Raw genomic sequence first — 11,046 nt, forward strand, 5'->3', positions numbered from 1 at the left:
GTTGCAGCCTGCACCGGGACACCAGCCACCAGCGCCGGAACCCCACGGCCTGCCATCGCCGAGCCAGCGTCTGCCGAGCCTGCCCCCGCGCCGGGAGCTGCCCCACGCCGCAGCTGCCCCCAGCCGAGCGCCCACGCCGCCGGAGCAGCACAGCGCAACCCCCGCACCGCAGCCGACACAGCCCGGACCTCCCAAAGCCGCAGAAAAAAGACTGCCAATTAGCCCAAAACTGCTACAAAAGGACTCAGAACGTGTGCTCCCAGCCGCTCGAGATAAGGTAACATAAGACACCCTGTTTCCATAGAAACCTCATGATACATTGAAGCAAACTCACACTCTAGCGTTTTGCTAAACTTTGCAACATAAAGCAGTTTACTCTGATAAACTCTGCCTGCACGAGGCACACAGGGAAGAACAAAACAGCCCACACCCCACCCCCCCTATACACTTTGCTGAGAGCAAGCACAACACAACATGGTAATACAAACTCAGAGATCATACCGGGAGACACGAGAGCCAAGTAAAACGAGTCGCTGGGAAGGGACAGACATTGCCATGCGAACTTCCGACCCCCGGGTCCACACAAGGCAGTCCTGTTACAGTGATGGGGAGAATAACTCAGTGTATTCACCCCCTTTCGCTGCAAATGAACAGCGAACACGTGGGCAGCCATGGCCGCAGACATTTTCCTCCCCCACACAGACTGAACTCCAACCTTTCTTTTCCGGCGGAGGAGCCAGCCCCGCCCCCTACCCACCGCACACCATCCCCCCACAGGGAACCGGTTTCGCCGAAACCAGAAGGGGGGAGGGATGGGAAGAATGGGAGAAATGGGGGGAGGGGGAGAAGGAAGGGGAGAAGGAGGGGGAGAAAGAGCCAAACATGGTTCCAACGGGAGGGATCAATAGGGCACAGCTAACATGTGGGAACAATGTCTGGACAGGGCGTTTCGAATGGAAAACCTGAATATTATTCAGGCATGCCCAGACGATATGAGCCAAAGCCAATCCCCTCAGAGTCAGGCCTTGTATAAGGCCACAGAGAACCTGAGGCATTTGATAAGTGGTTCTGGTCTGTCCTTAACCAATATTTTTAAATATTTGGAGGCATTGAGTTACACCTATCCCCTCACCACATATGACTGGAAAGAACTGACAAAACTAGTTCTCAGTGACACCCAATATACAGTCTGGTTAGCTGATTTTCAGAAAAATTGCTCTGTTCATATTAAATACCTACAAGCAGACACCACGGCACATCAATCAGGCGGGAAAGCAAATTGTAATTTAGATTCACAATCAAAATACCATAGAGAGATAACCAGGCAAGCCCTAAAGGCTATGGAAAACATTCTCACTGCTGATCAAATTGATTACCTATCCAACAGTAAAGAGTTACAAGGTTATACTGAGTTAAGATGTTTGAACCATCTGCAGTCGACTTTGAACAAGCAAATTGAATACAATGAAGCCAGAGAGATGCTGTGCAAGCATTTGGCTTTGGAAAGAGAAAATGCAAGAGCTTTGCAGAGCCCTCCTGCAAGGGAGAACTGTGACTTTACTGAGCTGGTACAACCCTATCAAGAAACTTGCCTTGAGAAGCAACTACCTGCCTCTCTAGCTGCAGCTTTAGATGCCCAGATGAGAATACACAAGGAAGTCAGACACACAGCTAGTTGTTTTAGTTGTGGAGAAATGGATCACTCTCAGGAGGATTGCCCCTGGAAGCCCCTAATAGCAACATTCCACAAACACCCTAGCAGCAGAGAAATGACTCAGTTGTACAAAGGGTGCCATACGCAAAACAAAAGATATGCTGCAAGCATTGTATTGCTTGTAATAGCATTGCTAGCTGTACTTTTTTTGTACTACTTTTCATGTGCAAAAGAGAAACCTACTTAAGGCAAGCCACAATATACCAATAACCAGCCCTGAAATAACCATGTACCCTATACCCCAAAGAAAGGTGACAGGTGGAAAACATTACAGATGTTAACAGCAGAACACGCAGTCAAAAAACATGCAGAAGCCTTGCAGATCGGACTGCCTCTACCTATAAGGCTTCTAGCAAATTGGTCACGAGTGGTAACTGATTCAAAAAACCATTCCCTTACCATTCTCTGTCACCCTGAGGATGCCCAAAAGCCCCTTTTTTCCATCATGGTTTTAAGCAGTGCACAGACTATCCAAAATCACTGCTGGGCCGCCTCTCCTCAGGAGATGCAAAATACCTCGATGAAGTATCAGACAGCCATAATATACCATTATGCAGAGGACACATTAATAACCAATGCCACAAGAAATGAACTGCTAATTGTTTCTGCTGTTTTAACCAAAACTGCCCAAGGTGCAGATCTTCAGGTTGTTTCAGGAAGAAGCCAACAAGCACAACTCTGGACTTGCCATGGACAAGAGAACACAGCAAAAAAGCTCTACACAGGTGACACAGCTCGAGGTAAAAAACATTTGTATTTACACGAGTTGCAGGAACCTCAGAGGGCTACCAGTTGCCCTCTCCTTGTGTTGCTAGGGGAAGACTCCAACTTAAAGTCTGACGAATTGCTAGCTGCAGAGGCAAACCAAATGTTAGAAAATTATACCAAGGTAACGAAAAGCAAACAAAACAAGAGAGATCCTGAAAGGCAGATCTGCCTAGTTTTTGTTTCCAGCAGGTATGAAGCATTACAGCTTTGTTTCAGTGGGATCAAACTGAGAGAAGCCCACTGTTGGTTCTAAAACAGCCTCTTCTGTCATACCTCACCACCTAAATCTGTGTAAGTTGCTATTGAGTTTGTAAGCTTGTCATTTAGGGCAGAGCACGACTGAGGAACTGGACGGAAGGAATCCTGCCTTTACCAACATTCCAGCTTTGAAAGGACAATTTGGATAAGATGACAGCTGAGGACGCTGGATTTCAAGATGCCCTAGCAAGTTTTAGTGGTAATATTTTAATTCATCTCCTTAAGCACAGATTGTGGCAGAAATCGACAGTTTACCTTTAAAAGCCACACCAGATGCAAAACTGAACCAGTGAAAGGCCTCAGGGCCTTCACACATGCATCTAGGAAAACACAATATGCTGCAATAGACTTAAATAAATCCTGCCATGGAACAGTAAGAAAACTACAAGCCATGAACTAAGCTTCTGTATAGTTCTGGACTGATTGTCATTACCTTGGGAAAATTCTAAAACAATCCTTTGATGTTATGATTGTGCTTATTATGCTATGAAGTTGATAACCTGTTTTGAAAGTTAATTTCCTTGAGATGTTGTTAACCCTTACCTGTTTTTTGAAATGCGTTCTGGTTGGTTCCTGTGAGTTACAAAAGGTATGATTTGTATACAAATGCACACAAAATCACATCCTGAGACGCCACAGCCAATGACTGACAGAAACTGAAAAGCTGCTAAAGCAGCAATGTTTAACACTATACCCAGAGTTTTAAGGCAAGCAATTGCCTCATTCATTCTCCATCAGAATACAGGTTCTCTAAGAGACCATTCAAAATAACAATTAATAAAGCTACATCATCAAGGTATGCCACACTGTCAGGAAACCACCCTAGAGAGTTAATAGCAGATGAGACCTGGCGATCAGAGATATACATTTTTGAATTGGACATATTGAAATTGTGCATGCAAATAGATATACATCCACAAAACATAACTGCTACTGCATTCACTAGACAAATCACAAAATGTAAAACACATGAGTTACTTGCTTAGCAAGCCTTTGGTACACTAAAATGGATTAACATTAAAATTAAACAGTTACTCCCTATGAAATAGGAGAATTCTCACATCAACCATCTCACACTAATCCATAAAACAGTACAGACACATATTGAAACACGTGCTAAGTTTAAACAAAAGGGGGGAGAACTGGTGTAGCCTGCAAGAACATCTGTAAAAAGCTATGTATGTTATCAAATTTTGAGTTGTGACAGTGCTGAAAGAAGCAGGTCTGAAAAGCAGCACACACCTCAGGCGTTTGTTTCTTCCAAGTTGCTAATCATAGTAAGATTTGATCTCAGGACGATGGATGAGATTCCTAGGTTTGTGACATGGAGAGAAAGCTATGCCTAAAAGTTGTAAGAAAAAACTCAAGCAGGTTTCTTCCAGGTGTGAAAAACCCTATTCAAATATGTGACCACAGCAGCAGGAACCAGAGCAACGCAGAAGTTTGGAAAAGAGTTATGTTATGTTTTCAAGTTTACATTAGAAAATGACCAACGTGGTGAAAAAGCAATCTCTGGAATGTGCGTGTGTATGTGTGTGTTCGTGTGTGTGTTCAGTGTACGGTGGCCACCGATGTATGTATGAGTGTGTGAGTGAAGATAGTTGTTTGACTGGTCAAATAGTAAAAGACAAACACCCCACAAAATAACACTACCTCAGCCACAGGTCGCTTTTAAGAAATTATAGTTTGCTAAGATTACCCTGTTCTTAAATAAAGTTGAATTCCCCAGTTATTAAAACCCTCAGATTAATAAAGTTCTAAGTTTATACACAGTTAAGTTAAACCCCAAGTTAATAAAGTAATTATCCAAGTTGCACTACCCTATAGGAATATAAGAAAGTTTTAAAAAGGTTTACATTAGAGTTAAGACACTGAGCAAAGCACTGTGCTGGATCACTGCGAAGCTTGGTAGTTTTATAATGTTCTGATTGCTAAAATTGTTGTTTGCATTTCGTTCATATTGTTTTTGTGACTTCTTAATATAATTAGAAGAGGGGATATGTAGGAGGCGTGGCTAAGGTGGCACAGAGGATGTGCCCAGGTACAGAGCCCAAGGAGCATGCCCCGGAGTTAGTAAACTGATTGGTTAAGAAAGTCACATGATGTGTAAGGATAAAAGAGCGTGCGAGTTTGAATAAATCCTCTTTGTCTCACCACCGCACGAGGAGCATCATTCATTCCTTGTTATACAAGAGTTTAAGCGCCACAATGGACGACACCAGATACCAACAGACGTCATCCACAAGATTGTAGCAATGGCTCCACCCACAAACAAGAAAGAAACCCAAGCTTTTCTGGGAGCCATTGGCTTCTGGAGGATGCACATCCCAGAGTACAACCAGATGGTGAGCCCTCTTTCCTTTGTGACCCGTAAAAAGAACAATTTCCAGTGGGGTCCTGAACAACAACAAGCTTTCAGGCAGATCAAGCAAGAGATTGCACATGCCGTGGCTCTTGGAGCAGTCAGGACAGGACCAGATGTAAAGAATGTGCTCTACTCTGCAGCTGGAGATAAAGGTCCCTCCTGGAGCCTCTGGCCAAAGGTGCCTGGTGAGACGTGAGGGCGACCACTGGGTTTCTGGAGCCGAAGCTACAGAGGTTCTGAGGCCAATTCCACCCCTGTGGAGAAGGAAATCTTAGCAGCCTATGAAGGCATAGGAGCAGCTTCAGAGGTAATTGGTACCAAAGCACAGCTCTTCTTGGCACCCCAGATGGGACCCCAGCATGCAAAGTGTAACTAGATAAGGGAAAAAGGGGGTAGGGTTTATCCATTTTAGGGAAAGGGTGGCCAAAAAAGGAAATACTGCAATGCAGCAAACTTTGGCCAATGGGGGAGCGGGGTCTAAGGATACAGACATCAAGGGGATTTTGCATCAAACAACTTCAGGGTACAGCAAGGGAAAATCTACAAGAAATTTTTAGACACAACCGTAAAACTCGAAAGGCTTTGGGTCTGAACTTCTTGACAACTTCATCCAGGACTTTCATCCTCTGGAGGGTCACACATTTCTTGTTGTCTTCTCCAGCTTTCAGATTCAGCAATGTCCTCACTCCCGACAGACCAGGGTCCCCTTTCCAGAGTAATGGAGGAGCACCGTGATTTTTTAATCCAAAATTCCCAGATTTGAATGAAATGCTCTGGAAAGGCTCTGGAAATCATTTGGTGTTCACAGTGAGTCTCTGGTTTCCCATCCCCTGCTTCAGATGTGAAAACATGTCCCTTGCAGTCGGAATGTAAACTCATCAACTCCATTAAACTTGAGCACTATATCCCATCATCCAGATCATCAATGGAGATGTTCACCAGGAATTGCTGATCACTGGCCTCCAGCTGGATGTTGCACTCCTGATCACCACCCTGGCCAGCAGATTTCAACCAGCCTGCTGTCTGCTCATCCAGCCCATACTTCATGGGCTTCTCTGTGAGGGAGCCCTGTCTGTGTCCACTAGTACACACATTCATTTTGATTTTAAACAATCAAACAGAAGTGAGAGTTTTAACACCGGAATTATTTTTCAAAGGGAAATAGAAGGGTAAGAGTTTTTAATTTTAGTTATCATGTTTTACATGATACTAATTGACATCTAGTAGAACTGAGACAGCACCTTAAGAGACAAATCTACATTCTCTATTTATGCCTCTGAATTACAGGTATGGCTTTGATGGAACGAGTGCCTTCAAACTCCACTGGCAGGCACTGTTTGAAAACTATTTGGGTGATTTTTGATAAGAAATGAAAGATGCAACGGCAGGAAGCCATTCAGCCATCCCTGACAAGGGAGGTCCACTGTCAATTGCTGGGAGGGCCCCCACCTCTTTCTTTTAATGGTGATCCCAAATCCCACCCCTTGGACCTCCCAGTCCCATCCTTTTTGGTCCCCTCAGGCATCACCTCCCCAGCATCTGCTCTGTGTCCTACCCAGGATCCCCAAACATCCTCCCATTGATCATTCCCAAAGCTTTTCTTTCCAGACCTTTGCCTTTCACCCAGAACACTGCCCTGGTACCTCCCAAGGCCATTCCTTGCCTCCCTCTCCACTCCCAACCATCTCCCAGTGCCCTCGTTTTTGTCCTCCTCCATCATCCTCCTCCTGTCCCCACCAAGCCTCTCCCTTGCAGTCCCCATGTCCCTACACTTGAATTCCTTTCCCCTCCCCTGCATCCCACACAGGGCCCCTTCAACACCCCAATCCCAGTCCCGTGGGCTCCCCAGTTCCCCCCAGTTCAGCATCTTTGGGTCCCCCCCAACCTCCCCCCACCCTCCCTGCAGGCCCTGAATTCCCCTGGCTCTCCTTGTCTCCATCCCCACCCTGGGCCCTGCAGGAACAGGGGTTGGAGGTGAAACTGGGTGCAGTGGGAGCGGGGGGAGCAGAAGGGATTTTCCCCCTCAGACCGGGGCAGCCATGGGCTGGGGGGGCTGGGGACACCCGTGTCCCTCCCCCAGCCCCACAGGGGCCAATCCTGAGCAACCCTTTGCTCTCCTTGTCCAGGCACTCTTGGCAGGAACCCAAAATGATCTGCGGGAGGTGAGTGGGCCGGGGGGGACTGGAGGGCATCCAGTCTGGGAACTGGGGGACACTTTGGTCCCCCCATCCCTCGCTGGCACCGGGGACATCCCAGTGACCAGCCAGGGCTCCTGGTCTCTCTCCACCTGCATTTAGTGGACGTTGGGATCCTGAAGATGGTTCAGGTGGGTACCAGGAGTTCTGCCTGAGTCGGGTCCTCCCCTCACATGGCCATGACACTCCTTAGCCATCCCAGTCTGCCCCAATATACCCCAGTGCACCTTCCCCAAGGATCCCATTTCTTCCCCCAGACTCCCAATACATCCCACTGCACCCAGTGTGTCTCTGAGCCTGTCTTTGTCCCCAGCCCCCTGTGGCTGAGAAGGTGGTGGGTCCTGTTGGTGAGATGTGGCTGCATCCCTGGATGGCTGAGGTGAGCAGTGCCTGCAGGGAGAGGGGTCAGGACAAGGCCCCTCTCGTGTTGCAGTGGACTTTGGGGGTGACGTTTGGGGCTCTGTCTTTCAGGACTGGTGGTGACACCCGTGCCCTGTCCCCCTCCAGTGGCATGAGGAGATGATCATCCCTGGAAGAACCCCCTGATTTCCCTCAGAGCCCAGGGGCATTTCCCCTGAATGATCAATAAATCCCTTCAGCAAAACTACTCTGCTTGATCTTGTGTGTGTGTTCCCATCTCCATGTGTGTTCCCATCTCCATGTGTGTGTTCCCATCTCCATGGGTGTGTTCCCATCTCCATGGGTGTGTTCCCATCTCTGTGTGTGTGTTCCCATCTCCATGTGTGTGTTCCATCTCCATGGGTGTTGTTCCCATCTTCAGTGTGTTGTGTGTTCCCATTCCTCCATGTGTTTCCCATCTCCATGTGTGTGTTCCCATCTCCATGGGTGTGTTCCCATCTCCATGTGTGTGTTCCCATCTCCATGTGTGTGTTCCCATCTCCATGTGTGTTCCCATCTCTGTGTGTGTGTTCCCATCTCTGTGTGTGTGTTCCCATCTCCATGTGTGTGTTCCCATCTCCATGTGTGTTCCCATCTCCATGTGTGTGTTCCCATTTCCATGAGTGTGTGTTCCCATCTCCATGGGTGTGTTCCCATCTCCATGCCTGCATTCCCATGTCCCTGTCCCCTCCTTCTCCAGCCCCTGCACAGCCGGTGCCTCTCTGGCCGCTCCCCTGCCATGAGCAGAGAGGCTCAGGGGGCTCCTTGGGGTCTCTGCATACAAGATCCCCTTCAGTCAGTGCAGTGGAAGGGCCTCTCCCTCATGTGCATCCGCTGGTGCTGGAGAAGATGTGAGCTGCTCCAAAACCTCTTCCCACACTCCCCACACTCGTAGGGCTTCTCCCCCGTGTGCACACACTGGTGGGTGACGAGCTGAGAACTGTATGTGAAGCTTTTCTTGCATTCCCCACATTTGTAGGGCTGGGGCCCCCGTTCCCCAGACACCTGTACCACCCTGCTATATCCCTGAAGGGCAGCAGCTTGCTCAGTTAATCCCTTTTTACAGCGCCTCAGCCTCTGGGAAGGGAAAGAGAGGCTCCGGGGCTTTTGGGAGCACAGGTGAGCCACAAATATTTTAGGCAAAGACTGTCCCTGCTTCTCAGCCTATGCTGACTTGTCACAGATGGCACAGGTTTAAAGGCTTGGTAGACACTGGTGCTGATGGTTCTATTGGAAAAGATACAGAATGGCCTGTCTTTCAGGACTGGTGGTGACACCCGTGCCCTGTCCCCCTCCAGTGGCATGAGGAGATGATCATCCCTGGAAGAACCCCCTGATTTCCCTCAGAGCCCAGGGCCATTTCCCCTGAATGATCAATAAATCCCTTCTTCCCATCTCCGTGCCTGCATTCCCGTGTCCCTGTCCCCTCCTTCTCCAGCCCCTGCACACCCAGTGCCTCTCTGGCTGCACCCCCACCATGAGCAGAGAGGCTCAGGGGGCTCCTGGGGGTCTCTGCACACGAGATCCCCTTCACCCCCTCCATGTGCATCCTGAGCAGTGCAGGTTGGGGCATCATGGAATGTCCCTGCTGGGGGCTGGGACAGGCAGGGGGCACACGGGGCAGCCCCTGGAGCACCTGGACCTCCCCTGTGCTCTGGGAGGGATGGAAAGGGGATCAAAGGGGCCAGCGGGTGTCAAATGCCCCCAGATCTCAAGGGCCAGGCTCGGGGCTGAAGGGATGGAGAGCAGCCCTGCATCCAAGGCCATGGGGACAGTGGGGGATGAAAAGCAGGATGGGAGCCAGCAGTGGGAGCTCACAGCCCACAACCCCCCGTGTCCTGGGCTCATCCCACAGCGTGGGCAGCAGGGGAGGGGGTTCTGCCCCTCTGCTCCGCTCAGCTGAGACCCCCCTGCAGTGCTGCCTCCAGCTCTGGGCTCCTCTGGCTGTCTGCAACGCACCCGCCCGCAATGGCAATGGCTTGGGGGGATTCCCCTGCCAGCCCTGGCATCTCCTGCAGCTCCATGGGCTCCTCAGCACAGTAGAGACATGCACCTCTTGGGGCACTTCTAGAGGAGGCCACTGTTGGGGAACACAGAGCCGAATGGGAAGAGTTTCAAGCTTGGCGCAAGATCTACAGCCCTGAATGAGACACTTTACACCGGATAAGACACAACCTCACCGAAATGGACTTTTATTTACTGGATTTGACATTGTACCGGACTGGACAGTTTTCTCATTATCCCCAGTTTTCCCCAGTTTGTTGTTATACTGTTATATGGTTGTGTGTACCCCAGTTGTTGTTTTTAAAATCACCCTTCATATTGTCTCCTTCTTCCCCTCACAGTTTTCCCGCCTTTTCCCTGTTTTCCCGCTCCTCTGCCTGCCATTGGTTAGTGTTTGGTGCAGTGCAGAGGTAGCTGTCATTGGCCCATTTCCCTGGTTACACCCAAGCTCCTCCCCTCCTTACCCAATTGTCCAATCACCTTCATCCCTGAGTTGTCAGTCCTATGCTCCTCCCTAGCCCAAACTCCACCCTTAAACCTACCCTATATAAGTTACTGTTTCCCCAATAAAGTTTGGCATTGCTTCACGAGACTCTCTGCTGTGTCCCGGATCCTTCTTGCAGTGCCCGATCCCTTTCCTTTCCCTGCGGGTCGTGGCAGGCCACCAAGGGGATCCCAGGGCTGCAGCGCCTCTGGGATGGAGACAGGCTGAGAGAGTGGGGGCTCTTCAGCCTGCAGAAGAAAAGCCTGTGGGGAGACCTCCTTGGGGCCTTCCAGTACTTCAAGGCAGCTTCTTAGAAACATGTGGGCAAAGGGTTCAGTAGGGCCTGTCACAATAGGACAGGGGGTGAGGGGGTTAAACTGGGAAAAAACTTCTTCATCTCAGACCTGCCGTTTACACCCATGGCATTCAGCACTAAACCAAACCATTCCTGTTCTTTGCTGTTAGTTCTTGATTTTTGCTAGGATTCTGTGATTCATGGCTTGTCTTGGTAGCTTAGGTGGTGCAGTCTTTCTTGGAATAAGCAAGAAGATCAGTGACAAAAGAGAATCTGTCTTTGGGACAAGATTATTCGGTCCTTTTTTGGCAAATATCAGTTCAGTGCTTGCCATCCGTAGCATAAAACCTGCTGTGGAATTTGAGGCCAGGTGTCCAAAGAGGCCTGTCCAATGTGGTTTCAGAGCCAACAGGGGGACCACAGACATGGGGTTTGTTCTCAGACAACTGCAAGAGAAGTGCAGGGAACAGAACAAAGGTCTCCATGGAACCTTTGTTGAGCTCACCAAGGCTTTCGATCCTGTGAGCAGAAAAGGTCAGTGACACATTTTGGAACGTTTAGGTT

The 11,046-nt window shown here is 49.0% G+C and overlaps 2 long non-coding RNA genes across 3 annotated transcripts; both read left to right on the forward strand.

The window, feature by feature from the left end:
• Positions 1-5,091: 5,091 nt before the first annotated feature.
• On the forward strand, positions 5,092-6,393 carry LOC108639626. The gene is made up of 3 exons (XR_001920623.2): positions 5,092-5,412; positions 5,767-5,912; positions 6,024-6,393. It is a non-coding gene; the product is annotated as an uncharacterized LOC108639626 (long non-coding RNA).
• Positions 6,394-6,716: 323 nt separating this feature from the next.
• LOC108639627 lies at positions 6,717-7,897 on the forward strand. 2 transcript variants are annotated; one of them, XR_001920624.2, is made up of 4 exons: positions 7,251-7,267; positions 7,403-7,431; positions 7,558-7,679; positions 7,772-7,897. It is a non-coding gene; the product is annotated as an uncharacterized LOC108639627 (long non-coding RNA). The 2 variants fall into 2 exon arrangements; XR_001920625.3 differs by lacking the exon at positions 7,403-7,431 and having other exon boundaries at positions 6,717-7,267; positions 7,614-7,679.
• Positions 7,898-11,046: the final 3,149 nt, after the last annotated feature.

This window comes from Manacus vitellinus, unplaced genomic scaffold, assembly GCF_001715985.3.
Source record: "Manacus vitellinus isolate BGI_N305 unplaced genomic scaffold, ASM171598v3 ctg7180002437911_pilon, whole genome shotgun sequence".
NCBI classification, from domain to species: Eukaryota; Metazoa; Chordata; class Aves; order Passeriformes; family Pipridae; genus Manacus; species Manacus vitellinus.